This window comes from Falco naumanni, chromosome 4 (genome assembly GCF_017639655.2).
Source record: "Falco naumanni isolate bFalNau1 chromosome 4, bFalNau1.pat, whole genome shotgun sequence".
Taxonomy (NCBI): domain Eukaryota; kingdom Metazoa; phylum Chordata; class Aves; order Falconiformes; family Falconidae; genus Falco; species Falco naumanni.
Window position 1 is genome coordinate 104,945,039 of NC_054057.1, and position 14,703 is coordinate 104,959,741.

A 14,703-nucleotide genomic window follows, 5' to 3' on the forward strand; every position below is an offset into this window, starting at 1 on the left:
GGGCTTAGTTCCTGTGCTCAGAATTGGTTAGAACACAGTCTGTAAGATAAAAATTATATAGGTCACATAGTCCCATTGACTTTGTTAAGGTAGCATCTTCATTGATTTCATAAATGAACGCAGGTTTGGACTGTGATATTCTTTCAGCAGCTCTCAAGGAAGAACAGCACTGCATCCTTCATAACAGCAAGTCTGATGCATCATTCTTAATGCAGTGCAAGTGCTAAACATGGAAAAACTATGTTGTGCTCATCATATGAGAAATCTGATGGTTGTAAGAAATGGGAAATTAAAGGCAGTATTAAAACAAACACATGTCCATGCAACATCAGTTCAGTTTGGTAGCAAAGGAGTTACTTTCATTGTAGTCGTTAACACTGCTGTTGCTTAAGAACCACAGTTCTGCCATAACTTTATCAGGACAAGCATGTGTGTAACTTTATCAGGACAAGCATGTGTGTTACAATATAAAATTTATTGTCATTTAGCACAGAGAGCAGGTGGAACTCCAGTCCCCTTCTTGCTTGTGTTGTCAGGGAAGGGCACATTGTTTGCATAAGATACAGGCCACACGTTCAAAATAATTTTCTTGGCACTCTCAGTCTTTTTCCTTTGTGCAAAATGCTGATGCTTTTCAGATGCAGTGATTTCGTGTGTCACTGTGCTGGCATAACAGATAGAGCAGGAGTGTAGAAAGAATGAACAGCAAACGAGGGACCACATATCACTTTTGTCAGCATGTGACCTTTCAGCAGTTCTGATACAAGGCATCTATTATTCGCTCTTTTTAGATCAATCTGATCCCCTTGTTTAACACTACCCAGTTAATAGAGAGACCATTTAAAAAAAAAAAAGGTAGAAAGTGAGTGCAGTATGCAGAATTAACGGGAGAAGAATTTGGTCTTTTTGAACCTCAGGTCCTCGTTTCCTTCTAACAGGACCCCAGAATTATGAGTATTGTCTTCATCTTATAACTGGCCATACAGCACCCTGAATCAAAAACTAGTTCCCTGCTTCCAGGCCTCCTCTGCAAAGTCTACCACAAACCTTCTGTGTCACTGAAGCCCCAGACAACACCTGAAGCAAGGTTTTTAAGTGGGGCTAAGCATTCCTGGGCAAGGACCTTAGACTTTGCACTGACTTCCTACAGGGATAAAGCTATGCAAGGATAAAGCTCATAAACAGTAAGAAAAAGAGAAAATACATTGGAAGTCTTCAAGGCAGCATCCAGATGGGTGGCCATATTTATCCATTCACTAGGCATGAGGAGCAAAGACAGTGGATTAAAAAAAAAACCTATTCCTACCCATAGGTAAACAAGAAATAGCTGCAATATAAAACGCAAAGGATAACCTCTCCTCCCCTACAAGTTAAGGATCACTGAGGCTTAGCAACATTCTTCCATTTGGTCAGATCTCAGGCAGCTGTTTCACATATTTCAATGAGTACAGAAGGGAAAGAGTGATACCCTTAAATACCACTGTATTGGTAACATGGGAAGAGGATGTATCAGGTGGAAAATAAATTATAAGCTCTTCAAGTGTAGGTATTAAAACATCAAGCTATGAAAAGCACCACAGCGTTCTATAGTAACAGTCCAAACATTGCAGTCTAAAAATGTTACAGAAATGTTTACGTAACCGGATCTAAGGACCTAATCCAACGCTCACAGACTTCAGTGAGACTAAAAATCTTGATGCAACTTCTTTTTTTCTTTAAATAATCCCTTGCAACTGTAAAAACAGTCCTGTGCTGTGTATTTAGAGACCAAGGGCTTTCCACTGATAAAAATCCTGGAAAAGCCATTATTTTCTGAAGTTACTGCTGTCTCTGAAGGTTAATTAACATTGGTTTGATTTAGTTTTAAGGTGAAAAGAAACACAATTTTTTGGGGTCTTAATTTCCTTTGATTTTAAACAATGTGTTACTGATACATAGTTCTGACGTGCTACACATTTTTTCTCATCTGGCAGCTGTTAATGCTTTGATAGTCAAGATTTAAGAGGAAGCACACTGCTTTGTGTAATAAGGACACGGATCCTACTTTACGGAGCTCTATGGCAAAAACTCTCTTAGTTAGGGTAATGGGTTGTCTATCCTTTGGGAAATTCAGGCATTTCAAAACTTATTTTCATCTGAAGTGGATAAAAAACATTGAAACTCAAAAATGTTTAGCAAAATGTGGATTGCACTGTCTTTTAATTTGGAAATATCAGCCAGGACCTGTTGAAATATTTTTATAATAATATTGAAATATTTTAGTCTGTACGTGTAAAAGTTTGAACATGAATAAAGATCCAAATGAAAAATGGAAATGTTGAAATAGAGTAGTCAATTTTATTTCTAAAATATTTTGAACATTTTCCATATCAAGTTCTTCTTCCATATTACTAGAAGACATTTTGAATTAGGTATTTTTTAATAGTAAAAATCCTTCTTTCTACAGCTTATTGGAAAATTTTAATTTTACAAGCTTTCAAAGAAACTTTAAAATTGAAAAGAACTACCTGAAGCTGCTGTGACTTTTAGGAATGTGTCTGCACTTGTCCACATTTTATAAATTGTACAACCTGTGTCTGTGATGCATATTCAGGGAGGGAGGACAAAAAGAGAAGAGTAATAGCTGCTACTAATTTAATACCTATATCAAATTCAGAGACTATGAAGTGTAAAGGTGTTTAAAAGCTAAGGCACTGGGCATTTTATTAAGTCAATATTAACAGAAAAAGCAATTACGCTATCACTCTTGAAAAGATATGAGCAAATACTCCTTTTTTTTTACAAGCTTCTTCCCTGTGAACTGCTAAAGACACCTAAAAGTTGCTTTTATTCCAAATAATAGCTTCCACATCACCTTTTTTTACATAGTTAGTTAGCCTTAAATGACCTACCAGCCAGTCAGAAATTTGTGTCAAATGATTCAGTATCTCCAAACCCAACCCCCAGATTTTTTATTGGAATTCTGAGTATATAGAAGAAGTCCAAGAATTAAGTCTGGGCAAGGTGCAAGTATGCTCTGCAAATGTCTCTGCCTGGGCTGGAAATTTTGTGGGAACATCCACTTAGTTGGTCTCAGTGCAGTTTCAAAACAGTGCAAAAGGGATTTGAGGGGGTGCAGGCCACAGAGGACACGCACTCCTCCATAGCTCTGCAAGCCAGGAACTCTCCTGTTGGGAGCATTATTAGCTTTTCCTGCAGAGCATCCAGACTTCTACCATGGAAAGCCTGACACAGGGATATGTAACAACAGCGACATGACCTCATGGTGCATGCATCATCCACTGTTTCATTACTGTCCAAGCCCACTAGTGGCAAGAGGAAAAGGAGCCAATTTCATGCAGAATGCAGGAACAGCCCCATCACACCTGCTCCTACAGAGGGTGACGGAGCAGAGGAAGTGCCTCTGATGCAGGGTGAAATACAAATACCTGTCCATGAATGGGTAAGTCAGAAAAGAAATTTTTCACAATAGTTTTGCAACTGTTTTCCCAGTAGAAAGTTGTATTAATTACTTCCTGAAGGACATTAGATTTTAGATCTAATGAGACATCCATGAAGTAGATAGGAATTACAGTGAAAAAACAGCAGCCAGAACAATCTAGGTGAGCCTGCTTTAACAAGGGGTTGGACTCCAGATCTCCAGAGGTCCCTTTCAACCCCAGCTGTTCTGTGTGTCTGTGATCCTTTCCTAGTGTATACTTGGAGAAGGTTAAAAGGCAATTTAACCTCTACCGTCACTGTGGAGGTTGTGCAGTTGTAAAACATCCAACCTTCCAGCACATCCTAAACCAACACCAGCTTAAGGCTGATCCCTCAGTTGAGGAAACAAGGAAACTTTAAGGCATCTTTGATTCCCTGCCACATAGAAAGATCTTGTTGAAAAAAAAATTTGTTTGAAAAAAAAAAAGATATGGAGCAGGACTTGGAAGAAAAACAGTTCACTGGAGGGAAAAAAAATAGCCTCCTAGGCTTTGGGAGGTCTTTCTCATACATATGGCGTGCCTGTGCATCACAAAATGAGATCAGTCAGCATATTATTATTAATGAATAATGCGAAATACAAAGGAAGAGCCAAAGCCTGAATGTAACATTGATGACTTTTTATCTACAATTATGTTAGATACTTGTAGGTGTGCTTTCTAAAATATCAGAAATAAAACTGAGTTACAGAGCCCACAATGCAAGATGCAAGTCTTCTGTGACATCAAATATAAGGAATCCATGAAAATTGCTTCTCTCAAACCAATGATCTTCATATATACTGTTGAAACACTTGAAAGTGTGCATCAGGTCAGTGTACACTAGCCAGGATGAAAAAAAAATGTCAGCTAGTTTTGCAAAAACCAAAGACAGCAGCTCCAGCTGTAAGTGAGATACACGTGCGGCAATAGTAACCCTCTGATGATCATCCTTCACATCTTCGTAAAGAGCAAACTGGCACCACCATCTGAAAGTTTTCTGAAGTCAGCGTAATTCTTTACCTAATTCCACATAATCATTTAATTAAAATAAAAGCATTCTAAACAGCCTTTAATAACATTTCAGTAAGGAGATTTTTTTTAAATAAGAAAGGAATCATCGTTGCTTTAAAGGATCATTAGTAACCACTTCTGCCTTCAAAACTAACTATTCCTTTAAATGCAAAAAAAAAAGGTATTTAGAGAACCATGAGATCCTGCTTCTCCTTTACTAAGACTAGTTCAGTTTTAGTATTCATATGAAAAGTGTTCTAAGCTGACACAAGGTCCAGCCCACCTAAGCTCAAAGATTACCTGGCCTGTGTTGTCTCCACCCATGATTTCTGATCTGTAACAAGAGGACAGTGCAATGTTTCATCCTGGTTCCTTAACACATTTTTGTCCCGCTGTGAGTTAGTTGCCTCCATTAAACAAAAATTTATTTTCTGTGCTATTTACTGCTTTAATGTTCTTAAACTGTGGGATGAAACAACAGCAAAACTGCCCTACCACAAACACCTCTCAGGGCAGGTGTTTACTCAAGGAAGAACTAACAGACATCAAAACTTACCATTTAGGTCTCTGCCTACTATATATGAATATCTAAAATGATAGTTTCTTCCTTTCTACCATACTCATTTTGTTAAAAACAAAGGTTCGTTATTTCACACAAATTCAAAATGTGGCAGAAAAGTTCTAGATAAACCTAAAATGTAAATTATTTTGACACACAGACCACAAGGTTTTTAAAATTCTTTTATATGACCATACCATGAAGTACAGTCATATACATTGAAACTAGAGTTAACAAGCAAGGTCCCCAAATTTATTACATTTTCCTGTCTACCTACTACTTTGCAAAAAGGGCTCTCTTCAAATTAATCTCGTGCATCACATTAAATTATTCAGTACATTAAGATAGGGAGTTAATTCTTGTTTTCCCTGCAGAAAGGCTGCAACAGATGAATGACAATGCTGTGTAGAATAATGTTTTAACACTTGTGTTCAGTTTTGTAGGAACGATGTATTGGAAAGGAGTACCTGAAAACTGGAGCATGCTTCCTCCCCAGTTAGCATTAATTAAAATGCTCCTCCCCAGCATTAATTAAAACTGACCATTGCTATTACTCATTAAGTAATACTTGGGAAATACCTGTGTATACCTTTTGTGTACTAAGATATCTTAGATATGCTGCAAGAATTGGTCCTAAAGAACAGGGTTAGGCCTAACCATGGAACCTACTGACCTTCCATTTTCACAATTTATACAGTAGTATTTATACATATATATATTATATATTACCATAATAATAAATAAATAAATATTTTATATAATTTTATATATATATAAATAATATACAAAACCAGCAAATCATCTGATCAGGCATTAAAGTAACAGAAAGCCTGTGCTTTTTTCAGATTCCTGAGAAGAATGACATAGCTTCTCTTTTCAAAATAACAGCTGTCTCTAGCCTGCAGGAAAGAGAAGACAAGAACTTGGGCTTTTGGACTCCCATGGGGGTTCAGCAAAAGGGATAAAGAGCTGGCAAATTTCAAAATTCTGCCTTAATACATACCTGCTCACACTCACCAGTAGATTTTCTGTTTATAAAACAACAACAAAAAGGGGGGGGGGGGGGGGGGGGCAGTTTGGGGGCAGGGGCGAGGGAGTGTGGCTGTGTGACTTGAACTGATAAAATGAGGTGTTGATTCTAGACCATATGTACTGCATTCTCCCCCAGAAATCGAAAGAACAGTCACTGAGTCCATCTGGTCTCCGTACCACAGAATAAAGCCTCCTTTGCTCACAGCACTAGAAGCAGCGCATGTACACAATTTAACTTCACCTTCCTGTAATTATCTTAGTACATTCCCCAGAAAGCTTGTCTTATCCACTTGACAGCTACCAAGTGATCTGGGCAGACCCCAGTGCTCTTGCTGAGCCAGTGGCATGTTAATGGACAGCCACACCGCAGATGTGACAGGGGAGCTGAGCAAAAGGTTTATCATGTATTTCCTCCATGCATTTCCCAAGCCACGACACAAGCCTCGGCACTTAGCGGAGCTCATTCTCCCAATCCAGGCAGCCTTGCTAAGGCTACGACAATGATTCCTGTTTGAAATGTTATGCTGCATTCCCAAGCAGGCCAAGACTGCAATAACCATGGAAGAAAAGGATAGTCAATAACTCCTCTGAAATTATGCCACATCTTCACTTGAAGAACAACTGGATCTAATTCACTGAGCTCTGTGATCCAAGGGAAAAGTGTGAGAGAAAGGTTCACAAGCAATCGAGATTATATGCCCTGTATTTCTTTACATCCCTTTTTGCCATTAAATATACCAAGTAATCAGTGCTTTGTTACAAAATACTATTGGGGCTGCCTGAATAGTCTCATAGTTATTTAATAAATCAGCAAAGGAGTGAATTTAGCCAGGCATCCGCCAGTGAGGAGACTGCTAATTAACTGATATCCAGGCAGGCAGCAATTACCCTTCTCCTCCCAGACAAAAAGAATATCTCTATTCCAGAAAGAATTAACAGCTCTGAAACATACGTCTTTTCCAGTAGGAAGGGATTTGAAATGGAGTAGCAGTCAAGCCAAAGATCTCAAATCATTTGAACGAAATACAAAACAAGATAAAATAAAGAATCTGTGCTTTATGAAGGGAGTGAACTGGCTTCAGAAATAAGTTTCCAGCTGGGACCAGATTGCAAATGCCTTTATTCACTCTGCAGGAGTAGTTATTCACGCAAACAGTTCCTGTAAAGCCAGGCAAACAAATTCATGTGAGCATGTAGTCATGACCATGAACATGAAGCTTGCCATCTGACCTTCAAAACTGACAGCATTTTGTGGTGCTTTGACTGAAAATACTACAGAGATGTTGGGGGTTGGGTTTATTTTCCTTAAATATGACTTTGCTGTCATTTCATATAAAATGTCTTAGGAGGAAATTAACTGATTTCATTTTAATTTATGGAGAGTTTTTCATTCTGACACATTTGGTCAAATCAGTTACTTTTACAGGTTGGTGTCTCAGCAACAGATTTGTAGCAAACAGGCTGCTGGGATTTCTCAGGCTTGCACTTGTTTTGGTTTTTGGAATGTCCAGCCATAAAGCAGACTTTTCCTGGCCACCTGGGGCTGAGGTTCTGCTGATGGGCACCCACCCATCTACCCGGAGGCACAAAGGCAACCAAATGACTACCTATGCTGAGTAGGAATCAAGGATTCCTGGAGGAGTGTCCAAACAGCTCTGCATCCTCAGTTTAACGACCCATGAGAGAAAGGAAGCAGTTAGAATAGAACTGTTCTGATTACAAGAGTTTTGACTAATTTAGAGAAAGACAGAAAAGGAAATGTAAAAAGTACAGTTAGTGCCCTAAGGAGAAAATTTGAAGAGAACAAGTAAGATTAAAGAGCCAAACTGCAATAAGCAGTTAAAGCCAGTATCTGAAACCAGAATCCAAGCCTAGGACAACAGGTAATCTGGCACCCGAAGACGAGCACTCAGGCTAAATACTAAAGGTCAAGAGCCTGAGTCAGAAACCAAGATACAAGCCAAAGGTTAGGACTGAAATAGGTTCTTGATGCAAGCCAAAGGTCACAAAACGAGCATTTTCAAATAGCCACACACCTCGCTACTGACTAGTGAGAGAACAAATTTAGATGCTCCCTTAAATAGCACTGATGTTAGCACGAGTGAACACTCACAGGGGTGACCATAGTCATCACGACTGTGGACTTGATGAAAGGGTCAGCCCAGCCGCTGAGGTCAATCTGGGTCATTCAGATCCAGACTAAGGCTGGTAACAGCTCCCCCTTCACATAGATCAGTGAAGCCCCTAACAGTCACATGTTTGCAAAGTTTCCTATCAGAAAAATAGGTTATGGAGATTTGCAAAGTTCCTCTCTTCCATAAGCTTGGTGGAACTGCAAAAAAAAAAGCAGTTCTGAAACATGAGTTAAAAATCAGCCCCAAAGAGACTGTAGAAGCCTCAAAAATCCACAAACTAACAGAAGATCTTGCTACAGGTCTACATTTTAGTTGCCTTTTGCCTCTTCTACCATTTTGCTGATTGTAATAGAAGTATATATACAAGTCCTGATGCTACTGTATTTCTTTGGCTACATACAAATAACCAAAATATACCCTTTTGACAAATTTACAGGGCAAACATTTTCTAGTATTAGATTATTTAATGAGAAACAGGTAACAAAAGTATCAAAAATTTTTGTGTATAATTTAAAAGAATAAATTAATTTTGATGTCCCATTACATGCCTCACTATGGTATCCTCTGGAGGATGATGGCTTTGGAGGCCTTTCAAGAACTACTACAATGTCACTTAAAACTACAGTTAAGAGGTATCCTAAATAATAATCTCAGTGAACAGTTTGCAGCTAGCCCATATACTAGAATGTTTTTACAAACATTAATCATTAAATCCTGATCAGAAATGCAAATGAAAAGTCAACTTAAAGAGACAGAATATAGACAATTTCTTTTCTTCCTCTCCGACTTTTTATCAAGGTTACGAAGAACTAATGGGGATTCAAGTAAGGTTAGTAAGTCTCACTCTCTGCTCTGCTGACATGGTGGTAACAAACAAAATAAATTTGTACAATTACTTATTTACTATTATACCTTTATTTTTTCTTTCTGCAAGTGTTTGACAAAGTGCCTTTTTATTGGCAGCCATGCCCACCTGGTAAAGTCAGTGTTTCAGTTACTAGCTTTCACTTGCAGTGGTTTTTACTTAGCAAGTCTCTTGTTATTTAAAAACAAACAAATAGTTACTACCCTTCAAACCTCTCAGCAGTTGGCATTGTGCCACTAAGCCATGGAGAGCACATTGCAGAAGTGTGGCCATTAAACAAGCACTGTGAAGTAGGTTAGGGCCTATGAAAGGAATATCTGCGGTTGAATAAATGTAAAACCCCTGATATTACACAGTAATACTTGGGGGATTTTCTAAAGGAGCAAGAATAACAGATTATTGCTCTTAAGCATTCCCCACAGCTGTCCATAAGCCAACAGCATTGCCTGGCTGTCATGTCACAGAACCTCATGAATCACATGGTGGCCCTGAAGTGCTAAATCTCAACAGTTCACTTGGCCAGCTCCCTGTTACAGCTGGAATTTAAGACTGAGCCCAAAAAAACCCAAGAAAAAAACCCCAAACAGACCACAACAGGAGAATCTTACAAAACACACATGCCCATGATACTACCAAGGTCAAACAGTCCCCTTCCCACACACATACATTGCAAAGACACAGCCGTCTGCCTGCTAAAACCTTCCCTCAGCCTGAGCTCCCTCACTCCTCCTGAGCAGACACTCTCGCTACCGAAAGCTAAAACAAGGAGCAGGAGGAGCAGCCTGCATCCCCCTCGCTGCTCCCATATTGCCCCTCCGCATACCACGAGTATGCCACCAGCTCTCCCCCCATATCCAGCTTACCTCTGAGACATAGCTACTCATGAATCATTCAGGTGACAAGTCCATCATGAAAACGGAGCTGATCAGAATTTTTCTTAATCCAAAAAAAAAAGCAAAAAGGATGCCAGTTTTATTTCAGAGTGAAAATATTTACAGAGGCAATTTTTTGTGCTATTTTTTGGTAACTTTGAATTTTTTTTCTGCTAGGCTAAATAGCGGCCTCTGGTCATTCCTGCCCTGTAGGCGAGTTCTTCACTTCTGGAATTCCATTCTTTTGATTGGCAGGTCTGTTTGTCATGGAAGTGTCCAGCCTCCTAAAAACACCCCATCTTTGTCTGACCAGCGTCAGGTGCACACATGCACACAGGGACAGGCACACATGGCAAGTCTGACCCATCACCAATTTCTATGCCAGCTGTCACCAGCCACAGATTGCACTCGCAGGCAGAGGAGGAGCTGGGCAGCTAGGCAGGCACTGTGTTTAGACCTCCAGGATGCAGAGCTCAGCTGAACTGGCAAGCTCTGGAAGGCATCATGCCAGAAGGAAAATGCAAGACAAGATGTGGTCGATGTCGTCCTTCAGCTGGTTCTGCATATGTGCATTGTTTACATTGCAGCTCTCAAAGTCTGTTACATTTGTCTGAAAATCACCTAACTTGTACAGAGTTTAGAAGACGTAATAATTTTGAAAATAAGAAATAGTTATCGTGCTGACCGTAAGAGTTTTGAAAGAACCTATCAAAGCCTGTAATGTAAACTGGTATTCAGGAGGTGTTTTTTGTGATTATTGCAATCTATTAGAGAGATGCTCATCAGCTCTCCAATCCTTACCTGACAAAATGTGTCACCCCTACACAAGCTCTTTGGATTCATCCTTTCAGTGCACTAATTCCACATGCAAAAGTAATCTTATTGCAAAATACCACTGGGGAAAAATTACTGTATGAATGCAGTGGATGATTTCAACACACAAGATACTATTTAGTTCAATTTCCTTTGAAAACGTGCCAAAGCAAGCAATCTAATTGGCAGAATAATCTCTAAAGTTACATTGATTTTCAAAAGAAAATTCAGTAAATCTGTACACAGAATTTTGTGGAAAACATTTTACTAGCTGACTGCCATTTTGCTTTACGCACATAACTGCACACAGCCCATCTGAAATTAATTAAATAAGATGTTACTGCTTTTCTTCTTAAAGAACTTATTACTATCAGATTACTCATTGTCTAACATCAGAGACAAGGGATATGAGGTCTGAAAATTAAAGGCTGCAACTGCACCTCCATCACAGCCCTTAAGGCCTGCCTGAACTACAGCAGTTTCTTACACTAAACTCTGTGCTAGTCTGGTTGCAAATTTCCACAATGCTGTGTGCTAATGCCTTCCCCTTGAAATGCCCTTCCTATGCCATTCCTTGCACATCTTAACCACAGGGCTCCTCAGAGGATCTTCAGCGGACAGCTTTATGGCTCTCTTCTAAGTGACTACACCAAAGGAATTCTCCATCAGCCAGAATTTAGTTGGTGAAAAGAAGCCAAATATGAGGTTAGGATCTCATCCAGTTTATTTACTTAGTCATGATGTAATCGAGCTTCCCTTTTTGCCAGTATGGTGACTCCTTCCCACTTTCTTAGCCTGCCTTCCTTAACCCCCAGAGGAAGTTCATCCCATCCCAAACCAGATGGGTCTGCCTCAGAGTTTCATTTCAAAGCAAAAACACGTTATGGATTCTTGACTGCAACTGTTAGGGGCAGAACTTAGCACACAGCACACGTTAAATCCCTGTGGTTATGTCACTGAATACTCTTGGACACGCTACATCCTGGAGAAAGCTAACAAAGCAAAGAGCAAGAGATACACATGCTTACACTAAGAATCAACCAGCGCTGTGTCTTAGGTCCCTGGCTGCACATGTGCACCTTTCAGTTTGCAGCCCAGCCGCAGTAGGCAGATGAGCACCCACAGAACATGCTAGGTGGCAGGTGGGGCCTGAGGAAACCCACCCTGCCAGAGCACAGCCGTGCTCCTGAACCTGCTCCTTTGACATGACTGCAGCGTTAGGATGACAGCAGTCAATGCAGCTCTGCCCTCACCTTGAAATTCAGTCTTGTGATACATCAGCAATCCACTTCCCTGGATGAGTGAAATATTGTCATAACAATTACTGTTTATATGTCTCTTCAAAAAAATATTTCAATTAAATTTATAATGATCAGTAAACACGTAGTACTCATTTTATGTCTGGGAAAACTAAGGTACAGAGAGCCAGAATGGTTTAATAACCTATGAAATGAATGCAGGTTTCTTGATTCCCATTCCTCTGTCACTGGACAACTTAAGCATCATCAAAAGCAGCCAAAATCACCTGGCTATCTTACATTATATTTGTTTCCAGTCATGTCTGAAAAGCTCTAGAAGCTATTTACTCTCAGAATTGTGTTGCATTTTCTTTATTAGTACTGTACCACATCAAGAAAAACCTACTGAAAAATTCACATTTGGTCATAAAAAATTTATCTAACCTATTCTAAAGATGATTGCTCTGATATGTACATATTTTGCAAGAGGATCAGCTAAAGATATTAAAAAGGAATTCTGAAATGCTATTTTACAGTAAGGCTTCAGAGATAAAGCAGCATATAAAGCTACATTTTAAAATGTATGTGATAGTCTCAATATTTAAAGGGCTGGATACACAGAGGCATCAAAAGTGGCTCAGGAGCCTGAAAGGATACAAAAGGATGCTTACAAGAAAACAAAAACATAAGCACACAGCAGTGCCATAAAACTGACACAGTATATTTAAGGTAGGTAACTAAATAATTAAAAATTGTCCAAGTTAAAAACTGACAGAGTCCTAAAGTAGCTTTCTCAAGGCTTAAGGCATCTACTATGATGCACAATTATTCCTGATGTATTTCTTAATTCTGTACAGAGCAGAACCTTGCTAATCTAATTGTAATTTTTTTGATCTGCGCTGTCTATAATCCATACAAGACAACTCAGGAGAAAAGGCTACTCTGCTTTGTGATAATAGTGATAATAATTGCATATTGTTTTTCCTAATGTTATTATACCAATAAAACAAAAACTACACGCAAAATGAAATAAGCAATAGTGAATCCCTGACAGAGCTCCTTTGCTACTGCAATATTTTGTCCAATTGCTAATTTGCCACAACGGAGATTTGCAATAGAGTTCATTTTCAGTCATGAAATTAGTACAGTTCTGATATATTCAGCAGCAGGCCTTGTACCTACTGTTCGATAAAATATGACAAAACTAGCTAAAGATGTATGTTCAAAGCCCTATATACTACACTAAGTATGTAAATCAATAATAGTCAGGCTGTACACCTACATCTAATGTACTTACCGAGGCTGCGATAACTGAAAATTTATATTAAAAAAATATGTTATATTTAAATTTTTGGACAAATTTAGTCAGGAAGAACACATTACTGGATATTTATGTAAAATACAGACTCCCAGGAATTACATTTTCTCTCTAGTTCAGATTTATGTCAATGATAAACTCTCTTTACTCTGTTCAGTGCCAGACTATAACTAAGGGTGAATTTCATACAATTTCTGAGCCAAACCTCGGTGCTCTAGTTAAAAAAAGTTAGCTTTACCTATCTAATTTCATTACCTACCTTCATCAGAGAAGAACTGTCATATTTTGATGCAAATTCCAGCAATTTATATGTTTCAAGCTGGCAGGCAATATCTTCCTAGAAAAAACTGCCACCCTTCCACAATCCCCTGTGAAACGGCAAACCAGGTTAGAAAGATAGAGGAGATTGGATTACCTGTCTGCGCCAGATCATTGTTTCTAGGAGATAATCCATAAATGATTAATCCTTCTAATGTTATTGAGCAATGTAAGGAGGGCTGCCTGTGACCTATTTCAACCTCTTGCACTGTTGTTGTGGGAACAGCTTTACTGTATAAATCAAATTGAGTATTTTCATTCTCTTGGTTGTATTGAATTGTAAGTGTAATTTAACGTCTTTTCTTTGTTCAATGTTTTTTTTAGCATCTCTTGGAAGGACCATAACTGTTAGCAATACTCATGCCCAAAATGGCCACAAACACATAGATGACTAAATGTTTTTTTGTGTCATTTTCCTCATACTTCATTAAATTACATTGTTTCAGTAATTCAGTGTTGTTTTTAATGCTTTCTGCTTCATATTTGCTAGAACATTTTGCCAGTTGTATAAGGAGGAAAAGAAAAAGGAAAGAAAAGAGAAAGTCATCACTACAAATATTACGTGACAAAATGAGACCAAAGTAATTTATAGTTAAATTCAGATTTCAGTATTGCAACATCTGAGAAACTCAGACACTCTACAAAGTAGTTATGTATTATCTCCATTTTATGTACAGCACAGAAATAGGAAAAAATCCCATACCTACAGCTGGGTAAGTCAGCACTGCCAGAACTATTTTCCTGTACCTTGTCACTTCAGTGTGATGACCCTCCAAAACCAGGAGTCACTTTACACACCATTCTATCCCACAGATTTTAATTGTTTAGATTACCACTGCTCTGCATCCCTCCAGAATGTATTTGCAAATGTAGCCACACACTCAAAAAAACCCCCACCCAACCCTGTCAATAAAACTCAGACCAGAAACCGTCATCTTCGCCATGAAGAATTGTAGAAACACATGACTGGCTTATTTTGTAATTCTGACTTAAACAATTAACTTGGCAGAAGTGAAGGGGTACTGCTCTCCTGAAAAAGGTGGGAGAGAAATGACACAATAGCAAAATGGAATCATTACCT

The 14,703-nt window shown here is 38.8% G+C and overlaps 1 protein-coding gene across 1 annotated transcript in view; it reads right to left on the bottom strand.

Moving 5' to 3' along the window:
- Positions 1-13,673, bottom strand: part of CACNA1D (calcium voltage-gated channel subunit alpha1 D) — a 235,551-nt gene extending 221,878 nt beyond the window's left edge. Inside the window, exon 1 of the mRNA XM_040591589.1 lies at positions 13,564-13,673. The gene's annotated coding sequence lies outside the window, so the exon portion shown is untranslated. The remainder of the gene's footprint in view (positions 1-13,563) is intronic.
- Positions 13,674-14,703: the final 1,030 nt, after the last annotated feature.